Source organism: Protopterus annectens, chromosome 16.part0 (assembly GCF_019279795.1).
Source record: "Protopterus annectens isolate FY-2018-M chromosome 16.part0, PAN1.0, whole genome shotgun sequence".
Lineage (NCBI taxonomy): Eukaryota > Metazoa > Chordata > Ceratodontiformes > Protopteridae > Protopterus > Protopterus annectens.
Window position 1 is genome coordinate 814,427,900 of NC_056750.1, and position 18,702 is coordinate 814,446,601.

Genomic DNA, 18,702 nt, shown 5'->3' on the forward strand with positions numbered 1-18,702 from the left:
TCTTTGTTTTGTTTTCTGCTTCTTCCCTGGAATCCTTAGGGTAATGTATATGATCCAGTAATAATTCTCAGTCGTTCATACCTCTCAACTGTCCCTGATTTTGACTTAAGTTTTAGCTCTGTAACTCTCAATCCCTCCTAAAATTAATGACTCTTGGAGAAAATTTATTGAATTACATTCACTACTTGGTATCTGTAATTAGAATTATCTTATTTCAGAAAATGCATATTAATTCACATTCTGTTGTTTTAGCAACATGTAAGTATTCTTGTAACCAGGAGCTAATGACTTCTTTATAAAACACTTTGGATTTTGTTTTCTTTAAATTGTTTGAGACTTATTTGATATGTCATAGGTAGGTACTAGGCTATTGGCCCTAGGGCCTATATAAGCCTAGCCAAAAAGCTACCCTGGCTTTCGGCACCCAAGAAAATTATTTTCCTGTGCCCTGTCGAGCAGAGCTACAGAAGTGATCCCGGGGTGAATTTCCTGTTTTCCATCCAATCGTCAAGATTTTTCTTGAAGAGTGCTAATGAGGAGCTTTGTTTGATAAAGATAGGTAGTTTGTTCCAGAGTATGGGAAGTCTGTGGGACAGGAATCTATCCCTCCAGTATGTTCTGTTTATTGTGGTGACAAGGTTTAGGTCCCTAGAGCGTGTAACTTGGAGGGATTGGGATTTTTTTAAGTGGAGCATGTCCAACAGCTCTGGGTTTGACATAGCTTTGTATGTTAGGCAGAGATCTCCTCTGAGTAAGCGATAAGCAACGGAGTAAAAGCTGGAGTTTTCTGAGACGGTCTGCGTATGGCATCTGTTTGAGGCCAGTCATCTTCTTTATGATGTATTTCTGCAGCCTTTCCAGTTGTTGTAGATGTGTTGTGAGGTACATACCAAAAGGGGCATTGTACTCTATAATGGGTCTAATGAGTGATGAGTAGAGGGGAATAATTACTTTTTTTTCCCTGGATGAGAAACCTTTTGTAATGAGGTCTGCCACGTAGAAAGATTTCCTGACTACTGTGGCGATGTGATTATCAAAGGAGAGACTACTGTTCACCTGTGTCCCAACGTCTCTTATAGGTTCATAGGTTCGTACTAGGCTATCTGCCCTAGGGCATTTATAAGCCTAGCCAGAGTGTGTGTGGCTTTCACCACCCCTTAGGATGAGAATACTACGCCCATTTAGGGTTTAGTTTACTGTGCCTCTGTCTAGCAGTGACGGAGATGACCCCCCGGGGTAAACCTGCGATCTCCCATCCACTCGTCAAGACTTCTCTTGAATAGTTAGTGAGGGGCTTTGCCTAACATGGATTGGGATTCTGTACCAGAGTGTAGGGAGCCTCTGGGTTATGAATCTGTCCCTCCAGCACGTCCTATTTATTTCTGTGTTGAGGTTTAAGTCTCTTGCTCTCGTGGCTCTGATGGATTTGGATGTTTTGAGGTGGAGCATGTCCATTAATTCCGGATTGGACATGGCCTTGTACGTTAAGCACAGGTCACCTCTGAGTAGGCATTATGCAACTGAATAGAGCTGGAGTTTTTTCAGTCGGGCAGTTTATGACATATGTTTAAGACCCTTTATCCTCTTGGTGAGGAACTTTGGGGTCTTTCCAACTGCTGCAGGTGTCTAGTAAGATACATCCCAAATGGGGCATTGTACTCAATCATTGGCCTAATAAGAGATGAGTGTAGGGGCACAATGATCTCTCTTGATCTAGATGTGAAACCCTTCATGATAAGATGGGCAATATAGAAGGTCTTCCTAACCACTTTGGCAATGTTTAACTTTCAGTGTTAAGTAGACTACCTTCTATGTGGTAGTTCATGGGTATAGAGTTTTTACCAAAAGGGATGACAGTGCACTTTTTGGCATTGAGCTTGAGGCCATGGCTTTGACACCAGGCATCTGTCTCCGTGAGGCCCTTTTGTAGGATGTCCACATTGTTAGGCGTTTCGATTATGGCTCCTAGTTTGCATTTCTTTGTGAACATCGTTAGCCAAAGACCTTCTGTGTTAGCTTGTACTTCAGAGAAGTAGATACCAAACAGGAGAGGACCCAGGGCTGAACCCTGTGGTACTTTACTTGTCACTGGTCCGAAGTCGGATTTGGAGTCTGCTACTTTCACAATGTGTGTTCTGTCTGTGAGCCAGTTGGCAACCCATCTTGTGACATAGGGATTTATACCTAGTTTACAGAGGGTAGGGATGGTGTCGAAAGCATTGGTGAGCTCTAGATAGGCTGTGTGAACCATCTAACCCTCATCTATGGCTTTGTTGACTGCTTCAAAGAAGTCTTTCAGGTTTAGGAGACATGATCTGTCTTTTACAAACCCAAACTGGGTGGGGTCCAGAGTTTGGAGATTACCAATGTCTTTATTTATAAGTTCCATGATGATACGTTCCATCGCCTTGCAGACCAGGCTCATCAGACTAATGGTGTGGCAGTTCCTGGGGTCCATGGTGGATCCCCTGTTGTGGAGTGAGATAACTGTTGCTGTGCACCATTCAGTGGGCACAAAGCCTTAGGTGAGGCTATGATTGAGCATGGTATCTAGGTGGGGTGCCAGTTCATTCTGTAGTTCTTGTAGAACTCAGCCTGGGATGTTGTCCGGTCCCATGGATGCTGTGTTCTTGGCTTTGGAAATTGTGGTTTTTACCCGTACAGCCATGATTACAGGAACTTTGCATTCTTTTGGTATAGAGAGGGGGGTAAAGTTAGAAATGAACCTATTTGCCAGGATGTTGGCAGTATCAGTTGGTTCTGTATATTTAGCCCCATTGTGCTGTAAGTCAGAGCAGATCTGAGTGTTTGTTGCCTTTGAGATTCTTGACATAGCTATAGAATGCTTTGTGGATGTTTTTAGAAAACGGTGGCGATTTTTGTTTTCATAACTAGCTTTGGAGGATTTTATGAGGGATCTCAGCTTCTTGCTGAGGCTGACCGGCGTTCCTTTACTCTTTTTTTTTTTCTGTTGTAGAGTTTGTTTATGGCAGGGGACCACCAGACTGGCTTCCTTTTTTTGGAGAATAGCATCTTGGTTCTGTTAGGGATAGCATGATCCATGTACTTGTGTAAGTGCTTATAAAGTGCATTTGTGTAGGATTTAGCAGTCGTACCTGTATTGTCCGTCTAAATGGGTGTCATGAAGTTTGCCACTTCTGTCTTAAGAAACGAGAAGTTGGCTTTGGAGAAATTTTTTATGGTGGTTTCCCTAATGGGGGTGGGAGTAGGATGCGTATGTCTAGGGTGATTAGCTTGTGGTCGGATCTGACCAATGAAGAATTGACCTCTGGTGTGGATCACCGGTCGCCCATGTTGGTAATGACCAGGTCTAGGATGTTGCTGCCCCTGGTGGGGGTGTAGATAAGTTGATCTTAGGCATTGGAATTTATGCATTCCAGAAAATGTTGAGCAAAAGAGTTGGTACAGGAGTAGTTTTCAAAGTTAATGGTGGGGTAGTTGAAATCGCCCATTATTAGAGTGTTAGGTTGTACCCTAATATTTTCCAGTGTATCAAGAAATGAGGAGTGGGAATCCTGGGGCATAATGGGGGATCTGTAGCAAGCTAGAATTTGGATTGCGGTCTTGCCCAGAGTTAGTTGCACTTGGATAATCTCGGGTGCATTATGCTGAGCAACTAGCCTTGAGCTGTGAATATCCTTAATGAATATGGACAAGCCTCCGCCTTTAGTGTTTTGGTCCAGGTTAGGTGGCCGAAAGGTGTGGTATGAATTATAGCGTGGTAAGCAGGGGTGCTCTCTGGAGCCTTGAACCAGGTCTCTGTCACTGCACAGATGTCAGTGTTCTGCATTTTAAGGAGTGCCTCAAGTGAGTGCATTTTGAGGTTTAGACTTCTAGCATTGAGTAGCATTACCCACAGATTTTGCTTGCTTGTATCTGTTACGGTGGTGAATTTGTCATTTGAACCTTACCTAAAAAAAGGCACTATAGGGGTGGCAAGAGCCTTAGCCAGTGTCCGGAATCCCAAGGACAACAGGTGCAGGCTATCTCTGGCAAAGCATCGTGGTCTCTCGATCATGTCATCCCAGGCAGACAGATACTGGATCTCCTTAGAATGACACCAGAAGCTTAGTCAATTGTTGAAGTTAATCATTTTTTCTTTGTACTGTGGTATCATTCTGGGTGATGGCAAGATGCTACTCAGGGCTAGGGTCATACCTGCCTGGGCTACAAGATTGGAGTGCTCCTCCATGTCTATTTTCAAGTAGTCCAGAGAGGTATGTCTCAGGTCATTCACACCAACATGGACAATGACAGGATCATATTTGTACTTGTTGTGGAATGACATGAGTGGGTGCGTTGTGTAGCGGATCCTGGCACCCGACAGGCAGCTGACAGTAACTTTCTCCTTGTTTATCCTGGTGAGTGGAACATCAAGTGTTCCCGAGTATAGAGTTACCTATGACTAGAGTGTTTGGTACGTTGTTATGCCTTATGGGCTGTGGTTGGGTATGTAACTGTTATTTTTAACTTTAGGGCTTTTCTTCTTGGGCCTCTACTGAAAATGGGCTCATTCTGGTCCAGTGGACTTTCCTGGTAAACAAATATCTCAAGTTAGTAGTACTAATATTTTAAAACTGCCTGATTGTTTCTGATTTTGTTGAGATTTGTCCCTGAATAGTTAATGGAGCTATGATCTTATTAGTTAATTCATGCAGAAATTAGTTTAAGTGGTGCAACAGGTAGCACATTCTCCTTTGGTGTATAAGGTTGTGGGTTCTATTCCCATGAGCACAGGAGTAACAAACCTCACTTGTACTTGGTTAGTTTGGTTCTGGTATATATTCAAATGCCCTTTACTGATTTCAGGTGTGAACCCAAATAATTCCAAATGGACAAAGTTTATATAGTGGATATAAAAAGTTTACACACCCCTGTTAAAATGCTAGGTTTTTGTGATATAAAAAAATTAGACCACAATAAATCATTTCAAAATTTTTCCCACCTTTAATGTGACCTATAACTTGTACAATCAAATTGAATTGAAAAAGCAACAAATCTGTTGGGGGGGGGGGGGGGGGATATAAAAAATAAAAACGTGCAATAAGCTGGTTGCATAAGTGTGCACAAACTAATACTTTGTTGAAGCGCCCTTTGATTTAATTACAACGTTATGTCTTCTTGAGTACATAGCTGCCATCAATTAAAGAGACCCTGATTAACCCCAAATAAAGTTCAGCTGTCCTAGTAGGATTTTCCTGACATTTACTCTGCCTGCTACAGTAAAAGCCATTGTTCACAGAGAGCTTACAAAGCATCAAAGGGATCTCATTGTTGAAAGGTATCAGTCAGGAGAAGGGTACAAAAAAAATATCCACCGCATTTTATGTACCATGGAACACAGTGAAGACAGTAATCAAAAAGTGGAGAAAATATGGGACAACAGTGGTGTTGCAAAGAACTGGACGTCCTTCCAAAATTGATGAAAAGACTAGACGAAAACTGGTCAGGGAGGCTGCCAAGAGACCTACAGCAACACTAAAGGAGCTGCAGGAATTTCTGACAAGTACTGGTTGTGTACTACGTATGACAACAATCTCCCGTATTCTCCATATGTCTGGACTATGGGATAAGGTTGCAAGATGGAAGCCTTTCCTTACACAGAAAATATCCAGGCCCGGCTAAAATTTACAAAACATCAGGTCTACCAAAAGCATGTGGGAAAATGTGTTATGGTCTGATGAGTCCAAGGTTGAACTTTTTGGCCACAATTCCATAAGGTACGTTTGGCACAAAAGCAACACTTTACATCACCAAGAAAACACCATCCCTACATTGAAGCATGGTGGTGGCAGTATCATGGTTTGGGGTTGCTTTTCTTCATCTGGAACTGGGGCTTTAGTCAAGGTGGAGGGAATTATGAACAGTTACAAATACCAGTTACTTTTGGCCCAAAACCTTCAGGCATCTGCTAGAAAGCTGAAGAGGAACCTTTCAACATGACAATGACCCCAAGCATACATGCAAATCAACAAAAGAATGGCTTCACCAGGAGAAAATTAAAGTTTTGGAATGGCCCAGCCAGAGCCCAGACCTAAATCCAGCAGAAAATCTGTGGGGTGATCTGAAGAGGAAGATGTGCCATGCTGATAGACTCCTATTCAAGAAGAGTGAATGATGTAATTAAATCAAAAGGTGCTTCAACAAAGTATTAGTTTAAAGGTGTGCACACTTATGCAACCAGCTTATTGTATGATTTTTATTTTTTATATTTTTTCTCCTAAGAGGATTTGTTTGTTTTCCAATTTAATTGTACAGGTTATAGGCCACGTTAAAGGTGGGAAAAGTTTTGAAATGATTTATTGTGGTCTAATTTTTTATATCACAAAAAACGGGCATTTTAACAGGAGTGTACATCCATTGTAGCTAGCACAACCAGCACCTGACATTCATTTTATTTATTTATTATATTGTTTCACATTTGTTAACCGGGTTAGTCCAACTGAGTTTGCAAACAAACACATTTTCAGTGGGGACCCGAGGGGAAAAGCCTCTGCAAACATAAGTAAAGTGACAATATACAAATTAATAATCACAATGCAAAATAATTGTAAAAAGGAAAGGTTATTAGCTATTTGCATTGCATTGATAGTAAGCAACCCGTTTTCAGTGAAGACCCAAGGGGAAAGAGCTATATTGGTATAGTCCACAGAGCTCATCTTGCCAGTGTTCTATATGCTGTATCATTAAAAAAAAACTGCTGTACAATTCTTACTGCGTTATGTATTACTGTGTGGCTGCAAATGTACACACACTAGTGGCAAATGACAGGGATGACAAGTCCAAATCTGCACCACTGCCACTGAAATGTATGTTCAGGAGTATGAGTGGGTTTAAGAACTTTTGGGAAATGCACAGTGCACTCTTGGGTTATAACTAACACCTACCAGCCCATATGAGATGTACAATTTTTGCTCCAGAACAAGAGCTATAATCTGTGGCTCTTCTAGGTTTCACCTACTTTAATTTGAGCCCAGTGCTTTCCACTGTCAGTTTAACAACAGTAACTGAGACACAACTAGACTTTTATATACATATATACCAAGAGTGTGTGCCAGGAGGGCTACTAATGCCTTTCCATTGACAGTACCCCTTGTCTGTACTTTGTCGTAGGTTATTATTAGGCCAGTGACCCCAGAGGGCCTTCTTAATCCTAACCATGCTCCCCAAAGGTGAGAATCCAACCCTGTACTTTGTGTTTGTAAGCTAAGCATATTGACTCTTTATACCTACCGCTTATTGTGGTATGCTTCCATCAGCTAGACTGCTAATATGATAGCAAACTGTTTGCTGCTGAATAATTCTTTCTTAAAAAGGCCAACCAACATTATTACATTATGATAGCTGATGATCAGGTGGTCTCGTTTTCCAAAAGCGTGGATAGCATTATTCACAACACTGCTGCGCTGAAAAATAAGACATCAGCTTCAGTCTTTATCAAATGAAAAGTATAGTATTTTAGAGTCTGATTTTTCATACAAAATGGTATTGCAGTTGCACAGTTAAGGAAACTTGAATGTTTCGTACAGATGGGCTGTTGATGGAAACTCTGGCCTCAGAATGCAAGTCTGTAATCTAAACATCTAAGTTGTAGCTTTCTTTGCCAGTTAATCCAACTAGTAATTCTAGACAGACATAGAAAAGGACAGCAGCTCTGAATATATTCCTTAGTGGTTAGACAGATATTTAAAATGTCAAAGTCTTGGAGTTTTAGAGATGTATCATGGAATGATGTTTGTGTCTTCTAATGGCTATTTTGGCCAGGTTCCTTAAGTTTGTATACTGTTCTCTGTTTCCTAGAGTAGGATTACCTTTCCAGAAATGCCGGGATTCATTGTAGAGTTTGAGAAGAGATTTTAAATCGTGGGAAAGCCATCTTTGGCTTAAAGTCTAAAGGTATGGGAAAATGCCTGTCTTGTAGACTTGAGAGAATATGTGTAAGAAGTTCAGCTGCTTTACGAATCTCTGTGCTGCCTGAGGGAGTTAAAGATGGCCGCTGTTCTGTGAGCACTGCTAGCACCTAGCTTTCTGAAATACCCTGGATTAAAATAAACCCAGAAGACAACATGGAACGCAGAAATAAGACTGACCATCTATTCCAGATAACAAAAACAGCAATCAAAGGAAGAAAACAAAAAGCAGACCAGGCAGCTAACCTGGAAGGCATTAAAACTGCTTTGCTACCTATTGAGCAATCAATACAGGAACTATATTTACAATTTCAAACATTTGGTGATTCATATAACCAAATACTTACTAGAATGGAAAAATCTGAGGCAAAAATACTAGAAAATAAAGTAAAAATAAATTCTATTGCTAATCTGAGGCAAAAATACTAGAAAATAAAGTAAAAATAAATTCTATTGCTCAAAGAACTGATTCCTATGACAAAGATCTGCAAAGTTTACAAACAAAAATAACAGACCGTGAGGCAAGGTCACGACGAAATAACATTATCATTAGAGGAATCTCTGAAACTGTGTCACATAGTAATCTAATACCAACTATCAAATTTATAATAAAATCTCTGCTGGATGACTCTGAAGAAACACAACAAGTGGTAATAAAGGAAGCCCACAGAGCTCTGGGAGAAACAGTCCCCACTGAGACCAAGCCCTCTCTATATTAAAGTATTAAACTACCAAGATGTAAATAAAATCCTATTTGAAGCCAAGAAGAAAGGTACATTCACCTGGAATAATAATAAAATTTCATTTGCCCAAGACCTTCCCATCCAGATAAGGCAAGCAAGGCAACTTCTGTCTCCATATTGCAGGTTTCAGGTAGAAAAGAAAATCAAATTCCCGAATATCCAAATCCACTAATGTTCAGTGTTAAAGAGGTTAAATACATGGTCACTAACCCCAAAGAGGCCGAGACATTCCTAACTGTTTTTAAGCAGATTCCACTTCCAGAAACGAAATAAAGCAACAAAAAAGTTGTAGGCGTCCCTCAAGTGAAAAATGGACCGAATCGTGGCCATTTCAGATGGGAACCATCCCGGAGAGTTTCCCCTTACTTCCTAGGCCCTTAAATCAACAAAGGGAGCCATGAGGAACACAGGAAAGGGAAAAGAAAAATGGGTAGGAAACGGAATACAACTGCCTTTTTTCCAGTGCGTGATTTTATTTATTTATTTTATTTTACATTTGTTGACCAGGCTAGTCTAGCTGGATATATTTCCATTTTCAGTAGAGGCCCGGGGAGAAAAGCTCCACACAGATATACAAAGTATAAAATATTGTTACATGGTAAAAAGGGAATACAAAACAAAATAAAAATAAAAACAGGTAGATTTACATTCTTGAGAAAAACACTTGAGAAAAGTTCCAATAAATAGAGTAAAGTTTAAGAGAGCTAGATCAGAATATAATACAGTAAGAGTTATGTACCATAGATAAAAACACTTGTGAAACAGTACAGTGAGCAGAATATAGCTTGACAGCTCAAAACAGAATAGTAAGAGTCATATACAGTAGATCATATGAGGTAGTAGTATTTAAAAGCTAAGATTATTAGAGTTTAAATAGGGTCAGTCTAATTTACAAGTCAAAAGCATGTAAAGGTTTGGAAGTATGGCAAGAAGAGGAAGAAAGAGGGGTAAAGAAGATGGTTAGTCAGGGTTACTACAAGGGCATAGCCAGTGCATTTGAAGGTATTTTCTAAGGTTTTGTTTAAAGAGTGGTAAGGATGTAGTTAGTTCAGTGGGTAGTAGGTTCCGGTGTTTTCCTGCTGTGTTGGTAAATAGAGAGTCACCAGCTGTATTATTAGACTTTGTTAAACTGGCAAGAGGTTTGCTAGAAGAACGTAGGTAGTTCAGATTATTATATGGGACTATAAGTTTTGAGAGTATAGGGGTATTATTGGGCTGGTAAAATAACTTGTGGGCAATTGTGAGTTGGGGGATAATCAGATGGTTTAGGAATTCGAGCCAATTTAGTTGTCTAAGATTAGTACAGTGATAGGTTCTGAAGCGATTGCCAGTAGCAAATCTGGCGATATTATTACAGGAGGTTGCTAATTTGTTAAGGTTGGTTTTCTTAAGGTTGCTAAATATAGGTGAAGCATACAGGAGGGTTGAGATTAGATGGGAGTGGGCAATTTTGGCTCTGGCTGCTGAGGTTAAAAAGGGTTTTATTCTGTATAAGGAGCCTATTTTTCTGTTTACTGTTTTAATGGTGTTGGTTATATGGTAATCAAATGAGAGATTATTATCAATGGTTATACCTAGAAGTTTAGTGGTAGTATCAGGGAGAATAACAGTTCTATTATTTGATGAGATTGAAAAGTCTAATGGGGAAGACCTAGTGGTGGGTGTAAAGAGAAGGAGTTTTGTTTTTTTAGCATTGAGGAGGAGACCACGTTTGATAAACCATGTTTCTACAGTGTTGAAGACATCTTGAGTAAGAGAATATAGTTCAGATTGAGAGGTAGATGAGCATATTAGTGTGGAGTCCTCCGCATATTGAATACAAGTGGCTTGTGGAATTGCTACATGGAGATCATTAATAAATAAGGAGAAGAGAAGTGGACCAAGAATAGATCTGAGGGACCCCAATGGTAACGGGTAGAAAGGATGAGACTTGATTTTCCCAGAGAACTGCTTGTTGTCTATTGCTGAGGTATGATCTGAACCACTTTAAGGCTAGAGAATCAAAGGAAAGAGATTCCAGAATATTGATTAAGAGGGTATGGTTAACCATGTCGAAAGCTTTAGAGAGGTCAATGAAAAGTGCAGATGAGAGGAGGTTTTTGTTGCGATTTCTGTTGATGGTATCTGTGAAGGATAGAAGGGAGGTAGTGGTACTATGTGATGGTCTAAAGCCATGTTGACAGTGTGCTATTAAGTTGTGTTTAGAGAGATGGCATAGAAGTTGTTTGTGAATGCATTTTTCCATAATTTTTGCTAGGGGTGATGAGAGCAATTGGCCGATAGTTGGAATAATCATTGGAGTTCCCACCTTTATGTAAGGGGATAATGTGGGAGATTTTCCAAATATTTGGGATGGTTCCTTCCTGGATTGTCCTATTTATAAAGATAGATATAGGATAAGCAATTTCCTTAGCTGCTTTTTGGAGAAATTGAGAAGGAAGTTGGTCAGCAGATGGAGTACATGGCTTAAGTTTTTGTATAAGTTTATAGATGAGAAAGGTAGAGATGGGTTGTAGTTGGAATTTTGAGTGTGGTAAGTTGATGGGAATGCTGGAGTTTTCTGAGATAAGTTGAGTAGCTAGAGATTGTATAATGTCAGTGAAGAAAGAGTTGAAGGTATTGGCAGTTTGATGGGGAGTATTTGGATCTGCATCAAGTGGGGTGGGTGTTCGGGACTTACCTGGGGAAAGGAACTTATTTATATAAGACCAGAACTGTTGGGAATTATTTTGATGAGTTTGCTGAAGTTTACAATAGTAATTTTTTTTTATCTGTAAGTATAGCTTTTTTGTACTGTTTCTGAGCTGCCTATAATATAGGTGATCAGAGCTATTTCTATAGGTTCTCCATTTAGCCCAGACTTTGTTCCTAAGTATAATTTGATTCCTAGTTTCATTAGAAAGCCATGGGGTGGGTTAGACATCATTCTAATGGCACGTTTGGGAGCATGCTTATCCAGGATAGATAAGAATGCAGTGTTAAAATACTGTACAATACTAACAATTAGTGAGTGATATAAATGGAGCTTATTTCCAAAGCTGTAATGTGATCCTTTGAAGGCGAATGGCCGAGGTACCAGATCATTAATAAAGAACGTTGGTGGAATCTGACTGTTTGGTTTGTTGCTGAATAGCTTTGTTGGAATTCGTATGTTTTTTGCTGTTGGATAACTGTTTTCACACAGTCTTTCCACCTGCTCTTTTTTTTGGACATTTATCTGTTTTCATCATGTCGCTTCGTAGCTCGAGCTCTGAACAGAGCGGTCCAGCTAGTTCATTCAATTTTTCTAATCTCCTGAGTGAGCGTGATAAGAAATATTCACATCTTGACCCCTGGAATATTGGAGGTAATAATGCAGCTGTGGATGAGCGTTTCAATGAATTATCTAAGTTGATGTCTAAGGAAGTAGCAGTTTACTTCGATACGTTATTGTTGGAGAAGTATGTTAGCCTTGACATCACACCGCGGGGTTTGCGGGTGGATAAACTGCCAGCTACCCCTTTTTCGGAAGAAGAAACTGATCTCCTAAATGAATGGAAGCAAGTGTCATTATCGTGCACTATTGGTTGGCTTAAGATACTCATTAAGCGCAACCAACGTAACCATGAGAAAATCAAAAATGACATTATGACTTTACAAAACAGCCTGGTAACGGAAATGAATTATGATATTCAAATGTCTACATTAAGTGATAATATCAATAAATTAGAAATTGACATTGTGCAGCGCAAAAGAAATAAGTTAGTCCGTGATGTTAAAGACTATGAAACCGGCACCTTGTTCAACTGGCAACGTGAACCTACGCAAAGGACCCGTAATAGGTCAAGGGGCAGGACTTGGAGCAGTAGTTCCAAACGCAGAGGAGTATCAGCGTCGTCGGCTTCATCAGCGGAGGGTAGTTCTTCAAAAAATGTTTCTTTTGCTGAGACAACAACAGCGGGGAGCAGAACCTTAAATCGTGAGGTTATTATAGGTTCTGGTAACAACGGCAGTGACAATTCTAACTTTCAAACTGAAGAATACAACAAGGGAAGAAATGGGAGGAATGGAAGGAAGGGAAGAAACAAACTTAAATGAAGGTTTGTCAGCGGCATTTTCTAATGAACTTCATTTACATTGTGTGAATTTGTCTGAATTAGTTTTGAGTTCAGAAATGTTAAATGTTTTACACAAGGGAAGTAAGTTCGTCCCCACCTTCTTCCCATCTCTTGCTGACATTTATTTTTATGTCAAACGTTTTATTAGAAAATTGTTACTGAGAGTTCATTTTTTCAAAATGGAGAAATCTGTTGCACACAATGCTATTTCTAATGAATCTATTGAATCAGAATTGGAAATGGATGATGACTTATGTAATTTGTCAATTTATAACTATGAGTTAGAATCTGATGTGTTGGATGTTAGGAATGAATTATCTAGTGATGAAAATGTTGTTTTCTGTACTGGATATGGTAGGATAGCATTACCAAAACTTAAGAGAGAAAATACTTTCATGCCATACATTTCTGTACCAGCTATTTCATTATTTCAAAAAGTTCTTTTGAGGGAAATTGAAACTTTTATTTAGTGAATTTTGTAAAAAACAGAAATGTTTTAACCTAAATAAAAATGAATGGCAAGCTCTGAAAGTTTTGAAATCAGTTAAACATGAATACATTTTCAAACCTGCTGACAAGGGTGGAAATTGGGTCATAATGGATAGAACCAAATATTTATGTATGGTGAATAAATTGTTGGAGAGCCCTGATGAATACAGGAGACTGGATACTGACCCAATAGTGTCCTATAATGATGAGTTGCTATTTTTACTGGAAATGGGTGAACGCTTGGGTTTTTTTATGCACACTGATGTCAAGAAGCTGTATATTCCAAAACCAGTTACACCGATTATGTATGCATTACCCAAAATTCATAAAAATTTGGAAGAACCTCCTGGGAGACCTATTATTTCTGGAATAGATTCTTTCTTGGAGAATGTTAATTTATTTTTAGATTCACAATTTAAACCCTATCTATGTAAGGTAGCAGCTCATATAAGAAACACACAAGATTTGATTAATAATCTGATAAATGTGAAATGGGACTGTGATTATTATTGGGTTACTATGGATATTAAATCTTTATATACCAACATTAACATTAAATGGGGTTTAGATTCCATACTAAATATTATGGGTGAAGGACCTAAAAGCAACTTTATTATTACCCTTTTGGAATTCTGTTTAACTCATGGTTATTTTTGTTTTAACAACAAATATTACCTGCAAATAAAGGGTACAGCAATGGGTGCAGCTTATGCACCTAGCTATGCCATCATTTATATGGATTACTTTGAAAAGAAATATATTTATTCTACAAATTTCTTTAAGAACAAAGTAATATTATATAAACGTTTTATAGATGATTTAATTTTCATTTGCAAAGGAGATTTTTGTGATTTCTTGGATTTTTTTGAAGTACTTAATTTAAATGAACATAAGTTACAATTCTCTTATGAAATCAGTAGAAATAGGATTAATTTTCTAGATCTAATTTTGTTTGAAAAGGACATGAATATTGAGTTTAAACCATTTAGAAAGGAAACTTCAGTTAATTTGTTCCTACATGCCACTAGCATGCATCCTGAGCACCTAATTAAGGCCCTACCTTTTGGGGAATTTAAAAGAATTCGGGATCACACCAGTTATTAAGGAGGATATAGATGCAGAATTAGATGTAGTATTGCATAGATTATTAGACAGAGGATATGAATATAATACTTTATCTGAATGTAGAGATAGTGTGATTAAAAATATTAGATTATCTAACAGAAGGGACAATAGTGGGATAAACTTTGATAGAAGAATAACTAGAATAAAGGATAATATTGAGAAAATATTTTTTTATAACTAAATTTTCTCCTTTTTCTAAAACACTAGTCTCTTTAGTTAGAAAATTCTGGTATCTTATCAGTGAAGATGATAATATTGGTGAATTATTCCCGAATCAAGTAAATTTCTCTTTCAGACGGGGAAAGAACTTAAGAGAAATTTTGAATAATAACTTTGTACAACCTATTATTCCTATTCCTGTGAGGGTGGGTACTTTTGCTTGTGGCTCATGTAGCATATGTAATAGAGTTGTTGATGTTGCTTACATTAACAATACTGTTCATATTTCTAAACATTTCTTTAATTGTAAGTCTACTAGCATAGTATATATAATAGGGTGTTCTTGCAAGGATATTTGGTATGTGGGACAAACTAAAAGGATGTTAAAAACTAGAATTTTAGAACATCTTAAGGACATTAGAAATTTGAACGTTACCAGTCCTGTTGCTAAGCATTTTTTGGATGTGCACGATGGTTGCAATAATAGCTTAAGATGTAGTGTATTGGGGAAACCTTCTATTCGTAAGGGAGATGAGATAATAGCTAAACTCTTGGAATTAGAAACCAGAATGATAATAAAATATAAAACTTTAAAACCATTTGGTCTGAATCAAGAGCTGGGTCTATAATTAATTAATATATAGTAGAGCAATTTATGCACATTATTGATATTCATTGTGTATGTACTTTGTTTGTGTGTATACACTGGGCATATTTTTATACATACATGTATATATTTAATAATTTGTATGTGCTGTTGATCTACTGAGAATGAACTATATAATTGTTGAATTTATTATTCATAATATATTTGAATAACTATGTACTATAAATTGTTAATAACATGTTTCTTTTTTATTTTTGATATAAAAGTTATTTAAAAGTATTTTTCACTAATTATATATATAAAATTTAATGTTGACAATAGTTAAGATATTATTACAGGTAAATGTCTATATTATATTTTAATATTGAAGCAAAGATCACTTTAAATCTTGATGTTTAATTACACTAATTGTTAATTTAACAATTAGTGAGTGATATAAATGGAGCTTATTTCCAAAGCTGTAATGTGATCCTTTGAAGGCGAATGGCCGAGGTACCAGATCGTTAATAAAGAACGTTGGTGGAATCTGACTGTTTGGTTTGTTGCTGAATAGCTTTGTTGGAATTTGTATGTTTTTTGCTGTTTAAAATACTGTACTGCCTGCTCAAGTGGGAGGGATTTTAATGGTCTCCAGTTGCATGCATTAAGCTCAGTTTGAAATAATTCTGTCTTAGTGTTTGATAGAGCGTGCTGTCCTAACGATAGGGAGGTTTGGGAAGTCTTTCTTTTCTCTAGTAATGTAGGTCAAGGAATGATCACTTGTATCATCAGGCAGGATTCCTGTTTTGTATGATTGTTTCACTTTGTTTATGAGAATCCAGTCTTAAGGTACTCTCTTGTTAGGTTTGTTAATTCTGGTTGTAGAGGTTATAGTTTGGATAAATCCATGGAGGTTAATATGAGAGGTAGGATTATTAGCATTAACACTTTTCCAATCCATATTAAAGTCACCTAGTATTATTGTTTCTTGGGGGTAAGTAGAAGACACCCAGCTAAGAAATGCCTCAATTATAGTGATATTATTTCCGGGTGGTATATAAATGCAGATAATGTATAAGGATTTGTTTATGTTGATTTGAAGCTTAGTAATGAGGATTTCTGTCCTACTATCCTGGGTAGGATTAGATGGGAGAGTAGAGATCTGCAGTCCATTTTTAAATAGAATTGCTACTCCACCTCCTTTACATTTTGTCCGGTCTTGTCTCACTATGTTATAGCCTTGGGGAATAATTTCATTATCTTTAGTTTCTGGTTTCAACCAAGTCTCAGTGATGCAGAGGATATCAAAGGAGTGAATATCTAAGAGGGCATGAAGGTGAGCTACTTTATTATTGATGCTTTGAATATTAAGATGTCCTATTCCGAGGGAGCTATTGACATTAGGGTGAGTTGTTTGGATTGTAGGGTTGGTAGTGCCAGGGTTGGGGTGGATGTCGCCATCTTTCAATGTGGGATTATTTAGTTTAGTTCCTGAGCTGTATGTAAGGTAGGTTAATAGTTTTTGTTTTTTATGAGAGGGTAGGTTGAGTTTGATGTGAGAGAGTCTATGGTATTTGGTTAGCAGGTAACTGGGACTGAAAGTTATGTTAAAATGTCTATCAAAGGATATGTGTGTGTAGATTGCAGTTTGTTTGTGGGAATGGTTGAGATGGAAATAGTGAAGTTTTTCAAGGGAGGTAAGAAGGTAGGTTGAGATGAGAGTAGTTGAGAGTATTGACTGTAAGTGTTAGCTTGGTTAAATTAGGGAGAGGCATCTTGGAGAAGTTTGTAAAATAAGAGCTGAAGTGTAGGAATATAGAAGGAAGTGAGATGTGAAGAGGAAGATAAAGGAGTACAGGAAGAATTTATAGGAAGGAGCTGCCACCTGGGACACTGGTCTGCATAATCATTCCCCCTTCGATCTCAAGGGCTCCTCTACAAACTAAAAATGACCTAAAATGAAGATACAGCAAGTCTAAGAAGTTAATCTTGCCATAAACACCCATAAATGGATCTAAACCACACTGAAAGATGACCATAAACCTGCAAAGCAAGAATCTGAAGAATAAGGTATGGTTTTACCAAAACAACCAATAAGACTTTGAATCTCTTAAGACTTTTATAATCCTGCCTTTATTACTAGATGAGAGACTGTCAGAATCGGCCTATCTTGAGGATATGTGGCAGACGTAATGATGTTTGACTTGAATAAAGATAAGTAGAGAGTAAAAGCATTTTAGAGAAGGAAAATACAAGGGCACACGAATGTAAACTATCTGACTGCAGGAAGCGTAAACATAACCTGAATATGTAGGCTTTGGCATAATATATACCTGGCTAAGCCGGAAAACATGTTTTTTCTCTTTCCCGTCATTTTCCTACTTCTGATTTATAGGTGCCAATAACTTTTTTTTTTTCTGGAATCTGCTACAGATTGGTACAGAAGTCTGTATAGGCACCGAAGCAGGGGAGAAAACTGTTTAAAGGAGAGGGGAAGGTAAGAGAAGAATAAGGAAAAGGAAACTGTAAACAGGACAAGTCTGCCTTAAAAATCATGCTACGTTGTTGTATATCTTGATATAGTTAACTGAGGGCTTCATTACGAACATGTTTAAAATGTCATTACTAGAAGGAATAAGCCATATGCTAAAAATATATAAGTTCTGTGCTGTAACCTTAATACTATAATTGTATAATAGTTTAAAGGAAGAGACTAGGGATATTTCACAGCAGTGTTTTGTAGGGAACAAGTTTGTTAAGCTTTGTCCGTATTGTACATAGTAACGTAAGGGGGCTAACATGCTTTCAACCTACACACAAAGAGAAAGCTCAACCAAGGATCAGAGGGAAACGAAGTATATGTTAAATTCTCACTTTATTCCCCCGATTATTCCTGGCCCAGTGGGTAGGCACAGGGAAGGGACGGAATAGTTAGATGCTTTCCAAAAACACATATCAACATCACATACAAAGACCATGAAACCAAATTAACATACAAGTCATGTAAAACGAACATAATAAATAAATGTGGGAAATAGAGAAGTGGAATGTTAAAGGACTCCAAAATAAAGAAAAAAGAAAACTATTTTTGCATCTTACCCTGAAAACCAAAGCCAGTCTTGTATTAATACAGGAAACACACTTGACTGCAGAGCAATGGACAGAAATTGGAAAATAAATGGATAAGACTAATTATAGAAACGGGGTAAAACAAACAGTGCTGGTGTTGCCATAATAATTAAAAATCAATTCCAGGACAAGATACTTGAGACTAAGGCTAGCAAAGATGGTGTTACGTAACATTTACCAATCCAAGATTGCCAAACTCTATAATGGTGCTTAATCTCTATGCACCCTGTAGCAACCAACATCAGTTTTTTTTATGTCACTTTACCCAACTCTAAACCAACTTAAAGATCACTGCCTAATAATTGGGGGTGACTGGAACACCTATCAAAACCCAGGAAAGGACAAATCTAACTTTATTAAATCGCATAATAAACCACAATAGCTCTAAATGAACTTAAGACTTTAAATTATATGACTCTTTTAAATATGGGAGTAATGATGAT

The 18,702-nt window shown here is 37.8% G+C and overlaps 1 protein-coding gene across 1 annotated transcript in view; it reads left to right on the top strand.

Moving 5' to 3' along the window:
- Positions 1-18,702, top strand: part of POLE3 (DNA polymerase epsilon 3, accessory subunit) — a 107,929-nt gene that overhangs the window by 911 nt on the left and 88,316 nt on the right. The gene's annotated exons all lie outside the window — the stretch shown is intronic.